This window comes from Cololabis saira, unplaced genomic scaffold (assembly GCF_033807715.1).
Source record: "Cololabis saira isolate AMF1-May2022 unplaced genomic scaffold, fColSai1.1 scf318, whole genome shotgun sequence".
Lineage (NCBI taxonomy): Eukaryota > Metazoa > Chordata > Actinopteri > Beloniformes > Belonidae > Cololabis > Cololabis saira.
The window spans coordinates 1-17,000 of record NW_026906482.1 but is presented as its reverse complement, the minus strand read 5'-3'; the positions used below and the strand labels follow the sequence as shown (position 1 = coordinate 17,000).

At 41.5% G+C, this 17,000-nt stretch overlaps 12 non-coding genes across 12 annotated transcripts; all 12 read left to right on the top strand.

Moving 5' to 3' along the window:
• The first annotated feature begins 605 nt into the window (after nucleotides 1-605).
• LOC133440001 (U1 spliceosomal RNA) lies at nucleotides 606-769 on the top strand. Its single transcript, XR_009782257.1, has one exon. It is a non-coding gene; the product is annotated as a U1 spliceosomal RNA (small nuclear RNA).
• A 1,034-nt stretch (nucleotides 770-1,803) lies between these two features.
• Nucleotides 1,804-1,967, top strand: LOC133440000 (U1 spliceosomal RNA). The gene has a single exon (XR_009782256.1). It is a non-coding gene; the product is annotated as a U1 spliceosomal RNA (small nuclear RNA).
• An 827-nt stretch (nucleotides 1,968-2,794) lies between these two features.
• Nucleotides 2,795-2,958, top strand: LOC133439999 (U1 spliceosomal RNA). The gene has a single exon (XR_009782255.1). It is a non-coding gene; the product is annotated as a U1 spliceosomal RNA (small nuclear RNA).
• Nucleotides 2,959-3,701: 743 nt separating this feature from the next.
• Nucleotides 3,702-3,865, top strand: LOC133440004 (U1 spliceosomal RNA). Its single transcript, XR_009782260.1, has one exon. It is a non-coding gene; the product is annotated as a U1 spliceosomal RNA (small nuclear RNA).
• Nucleotides 3,866-4,690: 825 nt separating this feature from the next.
• Nucleotides 4,691-4,854, top strand: LOC133439998 (U1 spliceosomal RNA). The gene has a single exon (XR_009782254.1). It is a non-coding gene; the product is annotated as a U1 spliceosomal RNA (small nuclear RNA).
• Nucleotides 4,855-5,597: 743 nt separating this feature from the next.
• On the top strand, nucleotides 5,598-5,761 carry LOC133439996 (U1 spliceosomal RNA). The gene has a single exon (XR_009782252.1). It is a non-coding gene; the product is annotated as a U1 spliceosomal RNA (small nuclear RNA).
• An 845-nt stretch (nucleotides 5,762-6,606) lies between these two features.
• Nucleotides 6,607-6,770, top strand: LOC133439997 (U1 spliceosomal RNA). The gene has a single exon (XR_009782253.1). It is a non-coding gene; the product is annotated as a U1 spliceosomal RNA (small nuclear RNA).
• Nucleotides 6,771-9,910: 3,140 nt separating this feature from the next.
• On the top strand, nucleotides 9,911-10,074 carry LOC133440007 (U1 spliceosomal RNA). Its single transcript, XR_009782263.1, has one exon. It is a non-coding gene; the product is annotated as a U1 spliceosomal RNA (small nuclear RNA).
• An 830-nt stretch (nucleotides 10,075-10,904) lies between these two features.
• Nucleotides 10,905-11,068, top strand: LOC133440002 (U1 spliceosomal RNA). Its single transcript, XR_009782258.1, has one exon. It is a non-coding gene; the product is annotated as a U1 spliceosomal RNA (small nuclear RNA).
• An 807-nt stretch (nucleotides 11,069-11,875) lies between these two features.
• On the top strand, nucleotides 11,876-12,039 carry LOC133440006 (U1 spliceosomal RNA). The gene has a single exon (XR_009782262.1). It is a non-coding gene; the product is annotated as a U1 spliceosomal RNA (small nuclear RNA).
• Nucleotides 12,040-12,839: 800 nt separating this feature from the next.
• LOC133440005 (U1 spliceosomal RNA) lies at nucleotides 12,840-13,003 on the top strand. Its single transcript, XR_009782261.1, has one exon. It is a non-coding gene; the product is annotated as a U1 spliceosomal RNA (small nuclear RNA).
• Nucleotides 13,004-13,853: 850 nt separating this feature from the next.
• LOC133440003 (U1 spliceosomal RNA) lies at nucleotides 13,854-14,017 on the top strand. The gene has a single exon (XR_009782259.1). It is a non-coding gene; the product is annotated as a U1 spliceosomal RNA (small nuclear RNA).
• The last annotated feature ends 2,983 nt before the right edge of the window (nucleotides 14,018-17,000 follow it).

Here is a 17,000-nt window from a genome sequence, read left to right as displayed (position 1 = left end):
TTCAAAATGGCTGAAATTCGACGTTTACTGTTCACATATTGAAAAGAGAGGCTACAGCCAGATGAGCTTCACCATGGATTGCGCAACCACTCGGCTAACTGCTGGCAGTGAGACCGTATTGTAACTATTAAAGTGTTCAAACACTTTTGCTGTATGAACTGAATTTACATAGTTTATTTAATATACAGCTTTTCTCCACTGTACGTGTTTCTTGAGTCGGAAAACGGCTGCAGAGAGGCGGACAGTGAGGCACGTAGTTCTCCTGCCTCACGGTGGGGGCAATCGTGATCCCAACATCGGAGTTTATACATTCACTGTTTTAGGCAAGGCAAGGCAAGGCAAGGCCAGGCCAGGCCAGGCCAGGTAAGATTATTTGTATAGCACAATTCAACACAAGGCCATTCAAAGTGCTTTACATCAACATTAAAAGTGGAAAGACACAATTAAACAGTAAATAACAAATCATATTTAATTTAAGAGTACGCTTAAATAACAAATAAAATGGAATAAAACGATAAGAAAAGAGGTTATAGATGGCGTCCTGACACCGTCAGTGAGTTTGGTGTGTGTGGTAAGGACCACCCAAGCCCAGATGTGTACAACTCATACTTACCTGGCAGGGGAGATACCATGATCAAGAAGGTGGTTCACCCAAGGCGAGGCTAAGCCATTGCACTTCGGCTGTGCTGACCTTTGCGAATTCCCCAAATGTGGGAATCTCGACTGCATAATTTGTGGTAGTGGGGGACTGCGTTCGCGCTCTCCCCTGATCAAATGTTGAATAGAAAATAACTCATCAATAAATATCATGTCTGTTATCAATGACAATTGGCAGCTAGGAGACTCCACAATTCAAAAGTCATCTGCAAAGAAATAATGGAAAATGAAAGAAATGTCTTCAAGGTTTTATTTATCCAGTGAATTGACTGTAAAGTTATTTTCCATTTAACTTCTCCAATTTTACATGTCTTTTTTAAAATTCAAAATGGCTGAAATTCGACGTTTACTGTTCACATATTGAAAAGAGAGGCTACAGCCAGATGAGCCTCACCATGGATTGCGCAACCACTCGGCTAACTGTGCTGGCAGTGAGACCGTATTGTAACTATTAAAGTGTTCAAACACTTTTGCTGTATGAACTGAATTTACATAGTTTATTTAATATACAGCTTTTCTCCACTGTACGTGTTTCTTGAGTCGGAAAGCGGCTGCAGAGAGGCGGACAGTGAGGCACGTAGTTCTCCTGCCTCACGGTAGGGGCAATCGTGATCCCAACATCGGAGTTTATACCAGGGGTAGGCAATTCCGGTCCTCGAGGGCCGGTGTCCTGCATGTTTTAGATGTTTCCCTGCTTTAGCACACCTGATTCTAATTAATCATGTTCATCAGCTTGTCATCCAGGGCTGCACAATTCTGTTAATGACACAGGTACTTTTATCACGGTGTGCTGAAGCAGAGAAACATCTAAGACATGCAGGACACCGGCCCTCGAGGACCGGAATTGCCTACCCCTGGTTTATACATTCACTGTTTTAGGCAAGGCAAGGCAAGGCAAGGCAAGGCAAGTTTATTTGTATAGCACAATTCAACACAAGGTCATTCAAAGTGCTTTACATCAACATTAAAAGTGGAAAGACACAATTAAACAATAAATAACAAATCATATTTAATTTAAGAGTACGCTTAAATAACAAATAAAATGGAATAAAATGATAAGAAAAGAGGTTTTAGATGGCGTCCTGACACCGTCAGTGAGTTTGGTGTGTGTGGTAAGGACCACCCAAGCCCAGATGTGTACAACTCATACTTACCTGGCAGGGGAGATACCATGATCAAGAAGGTGGTTCACCCAAGGCGAGGCTAAGCCATTGCACTTCGGCTGTGCTGACCTTTGCGAATTCCCCAAATGTGGGAATCTCGACTGCATAATTTGTGGTAGTGGGGGACTGCGTTCGCGCTCTCCCCTGATCAAATGTTGAATAGAAAATAACTCATCAATAAATATCATGTCTGTTATCAATGACAATTGGCAGCTAGGAGACTCCACAATTCAAAAGTCATCTGCAAAGAAATAATGGAAAATGAAAGAAATGTCTTCAAGGTTTTATTTATCCAGTGAATTGACTGTAAAGTTATTTTCCATTTAACTTCTCCAATTTTACATGTCTTTTTTAAAATTCAAAATGGCTGAAATTCGACGTTTACTGTTCACATATTGAAAAGAGAGGCTACAGCCAGATGAGCCTCACCATGGATTGCGCAACCACTCGGCTAACTGTGCTGGCAGTGAGACCGTATTGTAACTATTAAAGTGTTCAAACACTTTTGCTGTATGAACTGAATTTACATAGTTTATTTAATATACAGCTTTTCTCCACTGTACGTGTTTCTTGAGTCGGAAAGCGGCTGCAGAGAGGCGGACAGTGAGGCACGTAGTTCTCCTGCCTCACGGTAGGGGCAATCGTGATCCCAACATCGGAGTTTATACATTCACTGTTTTAGGCAAGGCAAGGCAAGGCAAGGCAAGGCAAGGCAAGGCAAGGCAAGGCAAGGCAAGTTTATTTGTATAGCACAATTCAACACAAGGTCATTCAAAGTGCTTTACATCAACATTAAAAGTGGAAAGACACAATTAAACAGTAAATAACAAATCATATTTAATTTAAGAGTACGCTTAAATAACAAATAAAATGGAATAAAATGATAAGAAAAGAGGTTTTAGATGGCGTCCTGACACCGTCAGTGAGTTTGGTGTGTGTGGTAAGGACCACCCAAGCCCAGATGTATACAACTCATACTTACCTGGCAGGGGAGATACCATGATCAAGAAGGTGGTTCACCCAAGGCGAGGCTAAGCCATTGCACTTCGGCTGTGCTGACCTTTGCGAATTCCCCAAATGTGGGAATCTCGACTGCATAATTTGTGGTAGTGGGGGACTGCGTTCGCGCTCTCCCCTGATCAAATGTTGAATAGAAAATAACTCATCAATAAATATCATGTCTGTTATCAATGACAATTGGCAGCTAGGAGACTCCACAATTCAAAAGTCATCTGCAAAGAAATAATGGAAAATGAAAGAAATGTCTTCAAGGTTTTATTTATCCAGTGAATTGACTGTAAAGTTATTTTCCATTTAACTTCTCCAATTTTACATGTCTTTTTTAAAATTCAAAATGGCTGAAATTCGACGTTTACTGTTCACATAACTGTGCTGGCAGTGAGACCGTATTGTAACTATTAAAGTGTTCAAACACTTTTGCTGTATGAACTGAATTTACATAGTTTATTTAATATACAGCTTTTCTCCACTGTACGTGTTTCTTGAGTCGGAAAGCGGCTGCAGAGAGGCGGACAGTGAGGCACGTAGTTCTCCTGCCTCACGGTAGTGGCAATCGTGATCCCAACATCGGAGTTTATACATTCACTGTTTTAGGCAAGGCAAGGCAAGGCAAGGCAAGGCAAGTTTATTTGTATAGCACAATTGAACACAAGGTCATTCAAAGTGCTTTACATCAACATTAAAAGTGGAAAGACACAATTAAACAGTAAATAACAAATCATATTTAATTTAAGAGTACGCTTAAATAACAAATAAAATGGAATAAAACGATAAGAAAAGAGGTTTTAGATGGCGTCCTGACACCGTCAGTGAGTTTGGTGTGTGTGGTAAGGACCACCCAAGCCCAGATGTGTACAACTCATACTTACCTGGCAGGGGAGATACCATGATCAAGAAGGTGGTTCACCCAAGGCGAGGCTAAGCCATTGCACTTCGGCTGTGCTGACCTTTGCGAATTCCCCAAATGTGGGAATCTCGACTGCATAATTTGTGGTAGTGGGGGACTGCGTTCGCGCTCTCCCCTCATCAAATGTTGAATAGAAAATAACTCATCAATAAATATCATGTCTGTTATCAATGACAATTGGCAGCTAGGAGACTCCACAATTCAAAAGTCATCTGCAAAGAAATAATGGAAAATGAAAGAAATGTCTTCAAGGTTTTGTTTATCCAGTGAATTGACTGTAAAGTTATTTTCCATTTAACTTCTCCAATTTTACATGTCTTTTTTAATATTAAAAATGGCTGAAATTCGACGTTTACTGTTCACATATTGAAAAGAGGCTACAGCCAGATGAGCCTCACCATGGATTGCGCAGCCACTCGGCTAACTGTGCTGGCAGTGAGACCGTATTGTAACTATTAAAGTGTTCAAACACTTTTGCTGTATGAACTGAATTTACATAGTTTATTTAATATACAGCTTTTCTCCACTGTACGTGTTTCTTGAGTCGGAAAGCGGCTGCAGAGAGGCGGACAGTGAGGCACGTAGTTCTCCTGCCTCACGGTAGGGGCAATCGTGATCCCAACATCGGAGTTTATACATTCACTGTTTTAGGCAAGGCAAGGCAAGGCAAGGCAAGGCAAGGCAAGGCAAGGCAAGGCAAGGCAAGTTTATTTGTATAGCACAATTCAACACAAGGTCATTCAAAGTGCTTTACATCAACATTAAAAGTGGAAAGACACAATTAAACAGTAAATAACAAATCATATTTAATTTAAGAGTACGCTTAAATAACAAATAAAATGGAATAAAATGATAAGAAAAGAGGTTTTAGATGGCGTCCTGACACCGTCAGTGAGTTTGGTGTGTGTGGTAAGGACCACCCAAGCCCAGATGTATACAACTCATACTTACCTGGCAGGGGAGATACCATGATCAAGAAGGTGGTTCACCCAAGGCGAGGCTAAGCCATTGCACTTCGGCTGTGCTGACCTTTGCGAATTCCCCAAATGTGGGAATCTCGACTGCATAATTTGTGGTAGTGGGGGACTGCGTTCGCGCTCTCCCCTGATCAAATGTTGAATAGAAAATAACTCATCAATAAATATCATGTCTGTTATCAATGACAATTGGCAGCTAGGAGACTCCACAATTCAAAAGTCATCTGCAAAGAAATAATGGAAAATGAAAGAAATGTCTTCAAGGTTTTATTTATCCAGTGAATTGACTGTAAAGTTATTTTCCATTTAACTTCTCCAATTTTACATGTCTTTTTTAAAATTCAAAATGGCTGAAATTCGACGTTTACTGTTCACATAACTGTGCTGGCAGTGAGACCGTATTGTAACTATTAAAGTGTTCAAACACTTTTGCTGTATGAACTGAATTTACATAGTTTATTTAATATACAGCTTTTCTCCACTGTACGTGTTTCTTGAGTCGGAAAGCGGCTGCAGAGAGGCGGACAGTGAGGCACGTAGTTCTCCTGCCTCACGGTAGTGGCAATCGTGATCCCAACATCGGAGTTTATACATTCACTGTTTTAGGCAAGGCAAGGCAAGGCAAGGCAAGGCAAGTTTATTTGTATAGCACAATTGAACACAAGGTCATTCAAAGTGCTTTACATCAACATTAAAAGTGGAAAGACACAATTAAACAGTAAATAACAAATCATATTTAATTTAAGAGTACGCTTAAATAACAAATAAAATGGAATAAAACGATAAGAAAAGAGGTTTTAGATGGCGTCCTGACACCGTCAGTGAGTTTGGTGTGTGTGGTAAGGACCACCCAAGCCCAGATGTGTACAACTCATACTTACCTGGCAGGGGAGATACCATGATCAAGAAGGTGGTTCACCCAAGGCGAGGCTAAGCCATTGCACTTCGGCTGTGCTGACCTTTGCGAATTCCCCAAATGTGGGAATCTCGACTGCATAATTTGTGGTAGTGGGGGACTGCGTTCGCGCTCTCCCCTCATCAAATGTTGAATAGAAAATAACTCATCAATAAATATCATGTCTGTTATCAATGACAATTGGCAGCTAGGAGACTCCACAATTCAAAAGTCATCTGCAAAGAAATAATGGAAAATGAAAGAAATGTCTTCAAGGTTTTGTTTATCCAGTGAATTGACTGTAAAGTTATTTTCCATTTAACTTCTCCAATTTTACATGTCTTTTTTAATATTAAAAATGGCTGAAATTCGACGTTTACTGTTCACATATTGAAAAGAGGCTACAGCCAGATGAGCCTCACCATGGATTGCGCAGCCACTCGGCTAACTGTGCTGGCAGTGAGACCGTATTGTAACTATTAAAGTGTTCAAACACTTTTGCTGTATGAACTGAATTTACATAGTTTATTTAATATACAGCTTTTCTCCACTGTACGTGTTTCTTGAGTCGGAAAGCGGCTGCAGAGAGGCGGACAGTGAGGCACGTAGTTCTCCTGCCTCACGGTAGGGGCAATCGTGATCCCAACATCGGAGTTTATACATTCACTGTTTTAGGCAAGGCAAGGCAAGGCAAGGCAAGGCAAGGCAAGGCAAGGCAAGGCAAGGCAAGACAAGACAAGGCAAGGCAAGTTTATTTGTATAGCACAATTCAACACAAGGTCATTCAAAGTGCTTTACATCAACATTAAAAGTGGAAAGACACAATTAAACAATAAATAACAAATCATATTTAATTTAAGAGTACGCTTAAATAACAAATAAAATGGAATAAAATGATAAGAAAAGAGGTTTTAGATGGCGTCCTGACACCGTCAGTGAGTTTGGTGTGTGTGGTAAGGACCACCCAAGCCCAGATGTGTACAACTCATACTTACCTGGCAGGGGAGATACCATGATCAAGAAGGTGGTTCACCCAAGGCGAGGCTAAGCCATTGCACTTCGGCTGTGCTGACCTTTGCGAATTCCCCAAATGTGGGAATCTCGACTGCATAATTTGTGGTAGTGGGGGACTGCGTTCGCGCTCTCCCCTGATCAAATGTTGAATAGAAAATAACTCATCAATAAATATCATGTCTGTTATCAATGACAATTGGCAGCTAGGAGACTCCACAATTCAAAAGTCATCTGCAAAGAAATAATGGAAAATGAAAGAAATGTCTTCAAGGTTTTATTTATCCAGTGAATTGACTGTAAAGTTATTTTCCATTTAACTTCTCCAATTTTACATGTCTTTTTTAAAATTCAAAATGGCTGAAATTCGACGTTTACTGTTCACATATTGAAAAGAGAGGCTACAGCCAGATGAGCCTCACCATGGATTGCGCAACCACTCGGCTTACTGTGCTGGCAGTGAGACCGTATTGTAACTATTAAAGTGTTCAAACACTTTTGCTGTATGAACTGAATTTACATAGTTTATTTAATATACAGCTTTTCTCCACTGTACGTGTTTCTTGAGTCGGAAAGCGGCTGCAGAGAGGCGGACAGTGAGGCACGTAGTTCTCCTGCCTCACGGTAGGGGCAATCGTGATCCCAACATCGGAGTTTATACATTCACTGTTTTAGGCAAGGCAAGGCAAGGCAAAGCAAGGCAAGGCAAGTTTATTTGTATAGCACAATTCAACACAAGGTCATTCAAAGTGCTTTACATCAACATTAAAAGTGGAAAGACACAATTAAACAGTAAATAACAAATCATATTTAATTTAAGAGTACGCTTAAATAACAAATAACATGGAATAAAATGATAAGAAAAGAGGTTTTAGATGGCGTCCTGACACCGTCAGTGAGTTTGGTGTGTGTGGTAAGGACCACCCAAGCCCAGGGGCCTTATGTACTAAGAGTGCGGCGCACAAAAAACGTGCGTACGCCACTTTCAACGCTCACGGTCGGATGTACAAAGAATGACGTGAACGTAGAAAGCTGCGGTCCTTCTCTCACACATTAAGGCTTTTGTACGCACTTTTCTGAGGTTATGTCCGTTGGCGACACTCACTGGTGATGCAGTGAAGTGCAGAATATGAGGAACATAACGTCAACAATAAATTCACGACCACGTGAAGGACATGACAGTCCCGACATCACCAGATAAATTACACAAGAGTGGAGCTGCAACAATCTCACAATCAACCACATGATCTGAACAAACAACTAAAGGCAGGAGCTCAACGATGGAACCTGCAAATCCTGATGGAGCTTTGGCTCCGTTAGAGGAACCTGCTGATGGCAGGATCAGGAGCGAGTCTTCAGGCACCACACCGATCTGCTGGTCCAGGACTAAGACTGAACCATCAGCTGGTTCAGGTACTAAGAGGATCCTCCTGGATCTCTGCCCTGAACTGGACCAGCTGCTCCGGTTCAGACCAACATGATGCTTCAGCTGGAGCTGCTGCAGGTCGGACATCTCTGTCACCATGACGACCGTATGGGAGGACTGCTGGAGATAAAAGCCAGACCCTAAACATCCCATAACTGTGTCTGGACAGAAATACATTAAAATTAATTTTGAAGCAAAAACCGGTGTTGTGCCAAAAAGTGATTGCCTGCCAGAATTTGATTTCTTCTGATTTCTGGCCGCGGGAGCGCGCACAGCAGCCCGTTGAGCGAGAGCGCTAAACCGTCAGATTTCAGATTATGAAGCTCAAGAATGAGATCAAGTCATATTTAGGCAGAAACAACTTTTCATTAACTGTATTTGGCCTTCAATCACTTTTTGGCACGACACCTGTCTCTCCTCCTGCGGATGAAACACTCCGAATTACAGCAACTTTGCTCTTTATTTCTCACGTTTGCACATCGATAATCCCGTCGGCACAAATTGTCTTTATTTCTGCAGCAGAGGAATCAGATCGTAATGCTTCATGTTTTAAATATAAATGTATTTTGTTCACATTGTTATACTTATGAGAGTGGTGATCGCGGACATCCATAATGTGTAAGACTCAATAAACGTGTACATTGGTCTTAATCCGTTAGTATATAATATGCATGACAATAAAGCAGAACGAGGAGCCGTTTTTCATCCACCAAAAATTCTGGTGTCGGTTCTTAAATTACAAACAAGAAAAGCAGAGTGTAATGATGCACTAACGCTGCCCATAAACATTCACAAACCCGTACGATCACAATAATAAAACCACAACTCTTCACGGAACGCAACGCAAAGCAAAGAACACCATAATGCAGGGGTCACCAACCCTGTTCCTCGAGGGCCGGTGTCCCTGCAGGTTTTAGATGTTTCCCTGCTTCATTGCACCATGATACAAGTGACTGTGTCATCAACAGAACTATCCAGACTTTGATGACAAGCTGGTGACGATGATTAATTAGCAGGGAAACATCTAAAACATGCAGGACACCGGCCCTCGAGGACCAGGGTTGGTGACCCCTGCCATAATGTGTCAGAGTGAATCCCAGAAGGACCGGTGTCCTGCATGTTTTAGATCAGGGGTCCTCAACCCTGGTCCTCGAGGGCCGGTGTCCCTGCAGGTTTTAGATGTTTCCCTGCTTCATTGCACCGTGATACAAGTGACTGTGTCATCAACAGAACTGTGCAGCCCTGGATGAAAAGCTGATGACGATGATTAATTAGAATCAGGTGTGTTAAAGCAGGGAAACATCTAAAACATGCAGGACACCGGCCCTCGAGGACCAGGGTTGAAGACCCCTGTTTTAGATGTTTCCCTGCTTTAACACACCTGATTCTAATTAATCATCGTCACCAACTTGTCATCAAAGTCTGGATAGTTGTGTTGATGACACAGTCACTTGTATCATGGTGCAATGAAGCAGGGAAACATCTAAAACGTGCAGGGACACCGGCCCTCGAGGACCGGAGTCCGACACCAGCTGAAATCGGAAGAAATGCACCAAAATGAATTATTTATTCCAGCTCAGAGCATTTTCTTGTTAGGATGAGCGGTTTTTAATGGATAATTATCTTCATATCATATTCAAACATATATTTGAGGGAGGAGACAAGGCGGAGTGTTGTGCTCCCGCATGTGCGCTCAAATCCACGCTGATTGGGATGTACAGAGAAACCTGCGTGGATTTGGGCGTACGCACAGCTATGTACATATGAATTTTTGCGGTCTTGTTAATTCCACGCACGGATTCACGTTGAAATCCACGCACTCTTAGTACATGAGGCCCCAGATGTGTACAACTCATACTTACCTGGCAGGGGAGATACCATGATCAAGAAGGTGGTTCACCCAAGGCGAGGCTAAGCCATTGCACTTCGGCTGTGCTGACCTTTGCGAATTCCCCAAATGTGGGAATCTCGACTGCATAATTTGTGGTAGTGGGGGACTGCGTTCGCGCTCTCCCCTGATCAAATGTTGAATAGAAAATAACTCATCAATAAATATCATGTCTGTTATCAATGACAATTGGCAGCTAGGAGACTCCACAATTCAAAAGTCATCTGCAAAGAAATAATGGAAAATGAAAGAAATGTCTTCAAGGTTTTGTTTATCCAGTGAATTGACTGTAAAGTTATTTTCCATTTAACTTCTCCAATTTTACATGTCTTTTTTAAAATTCAAAATGGCTGAAATTCGACGTTTACTGTTCACATATTGAAAAGAGAGGCTACAGCCAGATGAGCCTCACCATGGATTGCGCAACTACTCGGCTAACTGCTGGCAGTGAGACCGTATTGTAACTATTAAAGTGTTCAAACACTTTTGCTGTATGAACTGAATTTACATAGTTTATTTAATATACAGCTTTTCTCCACTGTACGTGTTTCTTGAATCGGAAAGCGGCTGCAGAGAGGCGGACAGTGAGGCACGTAGTTCTCCTGACTCATGGTAGGGGCAATCGTGATCCCAACATCGGAGTTTATACATTCACTGTTTTAGGCAATGCAAGGCAAGGCAAGGCAAGGCAAGGCAAGGCAAGGCAAGGCAAGGCAAGGCAAGTTTATTTGTATAGCACAATTCAACACAAGGTCATTCAAAGTGCTTTACATCAACATTAAAAGTGGAAAGACACAATTAAACAGTAAATAACAAATCATATTTAATTTAAGAGTACGCTTAAATAACAAATAAAATGGAATAAAATGATAAGAAAAGAGGTTTTAGATGGCGTCCTGACACCGTCAGTGAGTTTGGTGTGTGTGGTAAGGACCACCCAAGCCCAGAAGTGTACAACTCATACTTACCTGGCAGGGGAGATACCATGATCAAGAAGGTGGTTCACCCAAGGCGAGGCTAAGCCATTGCACTTCGGCTGTGCTGTCCTTTGCGAATTCCCCAAATGTGGGAATCTCGACTGCATAATTTGTGGTAGTGGGGGACTGCGTTCGTGCTCTCCCCTGATCAAATGTTGAATAGAAAATAACTCATCAATAAATATCATGTCTGTTATCAATGACAATTGGCAGCTAGGAGACTCCACAATTCAAAAGTCATCTGCAAAGAAATAATGGAAAATGAAAGAAATGTCTTCAAGGTTTTATTTATCCAGTGAATTGACTGTAAAGTTATTTTCCATTTAACTTCTCCAATTTTACATGTCTTTTTTAAAATTCAAAATGGCTGAAATTCGACGTTTACTGTTCACATATTGAAAAGAGAGGCTACAGCCAGATGAGCCTCACCATGGATTGCGCAACCACTCGGCTAACTGTGCTGGCAGTGAGACCGTATTGTAACTATTAAAGTGTTCAAACACTTTTGCTGTATGAACTGAATTTACATAGTTTATTTAATATACAGCTTTTCTCCACTGTACGTGTTTCTTGAGTCGGAAAGCGGCTGCAGAGAGGCGGACAGTGAGGCACGTAGTTCTCCTGCCTCACGGTAGGGGCAATCGTGATCCCAACATCGGAGTTTATACATTCACTGTTTTAGGCAAGGCAAGGCAAGGCAAGGCAAGGCAAGGCAAGTTTATTTGTATAGCACAATTCAACACAAGGTCATTCAAAGTGCTTTACATCAACATTAAAAGTGGAAAGACACAATTAAACAGTAAATAACAAATCATATTTAATTTAAGAGTACGCTTAAATAACAAATAAAATGGAATAAAATGATAAGAAAAGAGGTTTTAGATGGCGTCCTGACACCGTCAGTGAGTTTGGTGTGTGTGGTAAGGACCACCCAAGCCCAGATGTATACAACTCATACTTACCTGGCAGGGGAGATACCATGATCAAGAAGGTGGTTCACCCAAGGCGAGGCTAAGCCATTGCACTTCGGCTGTGCTGACCTTTGCGAATTCCCCAAATGTGGGAATCTCGACTGCATAATTTGTGGTAGTGGGGGACTGCGTTCGCGCTCTCCCCTGATCAAATGTTGAATAGAAAATAACTCATCAATAAATATCATGTCTGTTATCAATGACAATTGGCAGCTAGGAGACTCCACAATTCAAAAGTCATCTGCAAAGAAATAATGGAAAATGAAAGAAATGTCTTCAAGGTTTTATTTATCCAGTGAATTGACTGTAAAGTTATTTTCCATTTAACTTCTCCAATTTTACATGTCTTTTTTAAAATTCAAAATGGCTGAAATTCGACGTTTACTGTTCACATATTGAAAAGAGGCTACAGCCAGATGAGCCTCACCATGGATTGCGCAGCCACTCGGCTAACTGTGCTGGCAGTGAGACCGTATTGTAACTATTAAAGTGTTCAAACACTTTTGCTGTATGAACTGAATTTACATAGTTTATTTAATATACAGCTTTTCTCCACTGTACGTGTTTCTTGAGTCGGAAAGCGGCTGCAGAGAGGCGGACAGTGAGGCACGTAGTTCTCCTGCCTCACGGTAGTGGCAATCGTGATCCCAACATCGGAGTTTATACATTCACTGTTTTAGGCAAGGCAAGGCAAGGCAAGGCAAGGCAAGTTTATTTGTATAGCACAATTCAACACAGGGTCATTCAAAGTGCTTTACATCAACATTAAAAGTGGAAAGACACAATTAAACAGTAAATAACAAATCATATTTAATTTAAGAGTACGCTTAAATAACAAATAAAATGGAATAAAACGATAAGAAAAGAGGTTTTAGATGGCGTCCTGACACCGTCAGTGAGTTTGGTGTGTGTGGTAAGGACCACCCAAGCCCAGATGTGTACAACTCATACTTACCTGGCAGGGGAGATACCATGATCAAGAAGGTGGTTCACCCAAGGCGAGGCTAAGCCATTGCACTTCGGCTGTGCTGACCTTTGCGAATTCCCCAAATGTGGGAATCTCGACTGCATAATTTGTGGTAGTGGGGGACTGCGTTCGCGCTCTCCCCTGATCAAATGTTGAATAGAAAATAACTCATCAATAAATATCATGTCTGTTATCAATGACAATTGGCAGCTAGGAGACTCCACAATTCAAAAGTCATCTGCAAAGAAATAATGGAAAATGAAAGAAATGTCTTCAAGGTTTTGTTTATCCAGTGAATTGACTGTAAAGTTATTTTCCATTTAACTTCTCCAATTTTACATGTCTTTTTTAATATTAAAAATGGCTGAAATTCGACGTTTACTGTTCACATATTGAAAAGAGGCTACAGCCAGATGAGCCTCACCATGGATTGCGCAGCCACTCGGCTAACTGTGCTGGCAGTGAGACCGTATTGTAACTATTAAAGTGTTCAAACACTTTTGCTGTATGAACTGAATTTACATAGTTTATTTAATATACAGCTTTTCTCCACTGTACGTGTTTCTTGAGTCGGAAAGCGGCTGCAGAGAGGCGGACAGTGAGGCACGTAGTTCTCCTGCCTCACGGTAGGGGCAATCGTGATCCCAACATCGGAGTTTATACATTCACTGTTTTAGGCAAGGCAAGGCAAGGCAAGGCAAGGCAAGGCAAGGCAAGGCAAGGCAAGACAAGACAAGGCAAGGCAAGGCAAGGCAAGTTTATTTGTATAGCAAAATTCAACACAAGGTCATTCAAAGTGCTTTACATCAACATTAAAAGTGGAAAGACACAATTAAACAATAAATAACAAATCATATTTAATTTAAGAGTACGCTTAAATAACAAATAAAATGGAATAAAATGATAAGAAAAGAGGTTTTAGATGGCGTCCTGACACCGTCAGTGAGTTTGGTGTGTGTGGTAAGGACCACCCAAGCCCAGATGTGTACAACTCATACTTACCTGGCACGGGAGATACCATGATCAAGAAGGTGGTTCACCCAAGGCGAGGCTAAGCCATTGCACTTCGGCTGTGCTGACCTTTGCGAATTCCCCAAATGTGGGAATCTCGACTGCATAATTTGTGGTAGTGGGGGACTGCGTTCGCGCTCTCCCCTGATCAAATGTTGAATAGAAAATAACTCATCAATAAATATCATGTCTGTTATCAATGACAATTGGCAGCTAGGAGACTCCACAATTCAAAAGTCATCTGCAAAGAAATAATGGAAAATGAAAGAAATGTCTTCAAGGTTTTATTTATCCAGTGAATTGACTGTAAAGTTATTTTCCATTTAACTTCTCCAATTTTACATGTCTTTTTTAAAATTCAAAATGGCTGAAATTCGACGTTTACTGTTCACATATTGAAAAGAGAGGCTACAGCCAGATGAGCCTCACCATGGATTGCGCAACCACTCGGCTAACTGTGCTGGCAGTGAGACCGTATTGTAACTATTAAAGTGTTCAAACACTTTTGCTGTATGAACTGAATTTACATAGTTTATTTAATATACAGCTTTTCTCCACTGTACGTGTTTCTTGAGTCGGAAAGCGGCTGCAGAGAGGCGGACAGTGAGGCACGTAGTTCTCCTGCCTCACGGTAGGGGCAATCGTGATCCCAACATCGGAGTTTATACATTCACTGTTTTAGGCAAGGCAAGGCAAGGCAAAGCAAGGCAAGGCAAGTTTATTTGTATAGCACAATTCAACACAAGGTCATTCAAAGTGCTTTACATCAACATTAAAAGTGGAAAGACACAATTAAACAGTAAATAACAAATCATATTTAATTTAAGAGTACGCTTAAATAACAAATAACATGGAATAAAATGATAAGAAAAGAGGTTTTAGATGGCGTCCTGACACCGTCAGTGAGTTTGGTGTGTGTGGTAAGGACCACCCAAGCCCAGGGGCCTTATGTACTAAGAGTGCGGCGCACAAAAAACGTGCGTACGCCACTTTCAACGCTCACGGTCGGATGTACAAAGAATGACGTGAACGTAGAAAGCTGCGGTCCTTCTCTCACACATTAAGGCTTTTGTACGCACTTTTCTGAGGTTATGTCCGTTGGCGACACTCACTGGTGATGCAGTGAAGTGCAGAATATGAGGAACATAACGTCAACAATAAATTCACGACCACGTGAAGGACATGACAGTCCCGACATCACCAGATAAATTACACAAGAGTGGAGCTGCAACAATCTCACAATCAACCACATGATCTGAACAAACAACTAAAGGCAGGAGCTCAACGATGGAACCTGCAAATCCTGATGGAGCTTTGGCTCCGTTAGAGGAACCTGCTGATGGCAGGATCAGGGGCCTGTACTACGAAGCAAGTTCAACATATCCAGGATATCTTTTCCTTATCCAGATTCACTAAGCGGGACAATTGCAATCACGCTAAGCGGTCACACGACGGTGGTTATCAACTCGGTATATCAACCCAGGTTTCTCCAATCTGGATATGAGCGCGTGCACATAAAAGGGGCAGTGTTTTCAGCGCATGACCAATCGCAAGCATGGAGAAGTCCGCTGTCAGACCGCTTATTTCAGTAGCGAAGAGCAAACAATAATTTTACGGAAATATGATGAGTATAGGCATATAATACAGGCAAAAAGCAACACAGTTGCAGCTGCAAAATGCAGGAAAGACAGCTGGCAAAAGATCGCTGACTGTATAAATGCGTAAATTCATAGGGATATAAACATATATTTGAATATTCTGGGAATCTTAATCTTAAACTGTAAACCATGATCAGCAATATTAAAATAATAAAAGGCTTGCAATATTTCAGTTGATTTGTAATGAATCCAGAATGTATGACATTTTTTTTGTTTTTGTGTTTGCATTACAGAAAATCACAATATTCTAATTTTCTGAGACAGTCTGTATATATTGGTTCTATAACTATTGTTGTTGACCGATAACTTGTGCTGATGCTGTACCAAAGAATTGGGTTTTTTTTATTTATTTTATTTAATTTTTTATTTTTTCAGGAGGGGGGTATTTAGTATTTTAAAGTGACTTCTCAGAATGTTCGAGGGACGAAATTGAAAATCCATTTTTTGCTATCCCCTTACAAATGCATCTTCTTTTTCATTTCTTCTTGATTTATTTATTTAATTGGTATTAGTTTTGGATTGACTGTACATCGGATTTTGGGTGATGATTTGTTTTATTTATTCATTGATTGATTTATTTTTTATTTTCTCCTCCACCTCTTTTTTCTTTTTTTCCTTTTTTTTTGGATCGTTCATACAGGTAGGCTACTCATCAGGGAAAGCAAAGGGGTTTTGGTGGTCCCTGAATACGCGTTCTCTTCGGAGGGATCCTCTCACGATCCGCGCACCAAGCTCCACTTGGATTCTCTTCGAAAGGGCATGTCATTTTCCAAGAGAGCTGATTGGTCAGTGGGCGGTGCTTTTACACCCGGCGATCTGTATCTCGAACATAACCTGCTCCGGAGCAGGTTAGCTGTTCAGCATAAGTTACCATGGCGATGTGCCCCGCTAAGAAGTGAACCACCGTCGTAGTCCTGAAAACCCAGGGTTAAACCTGAAGTTACCTCGCTAACCCCAAATCCCGCTTCGTAGTACAGGCCCCAGGAGCGAGTCTTCAGGCACCACACCGATCTGCTGGTCCAGGAGAAAGACTGAACCATCAGCTGGTTCAGGTACTAAGAGGATCCTCCTGGATCTCTGCCCTGAACTGGACCAGCTGCTCCGGTTCAGACCAACATGATGCTTCAGCTGGAGCTGCTGCAGGTCGGACATCTCTGTCACCATGACGACCGTATGGGAGGACTGCTGGAGATAAAAGCCAGACCCTAAACATCCCATAACTGTGTCTGGACAGAAATACATTAAAATTAATTTTGAAGCAAAAACCGGTGTTGTGCCAAAAAGTGATTGCCTGCCAGAATTTGATTTCTTCTGATTTCTGGCCGCGGGAGCGCGCACAGCAGCCTGTTGAGCGAGAGCGCTAAACCGTCAGATTTCAGATTATGAAGCTCAAGAATGAGATCAAGTCATATTTAGGCAGAAACAACTTTTCATTAACTGTATTTGGCCTTCAATCACTTTTTGGCACGACA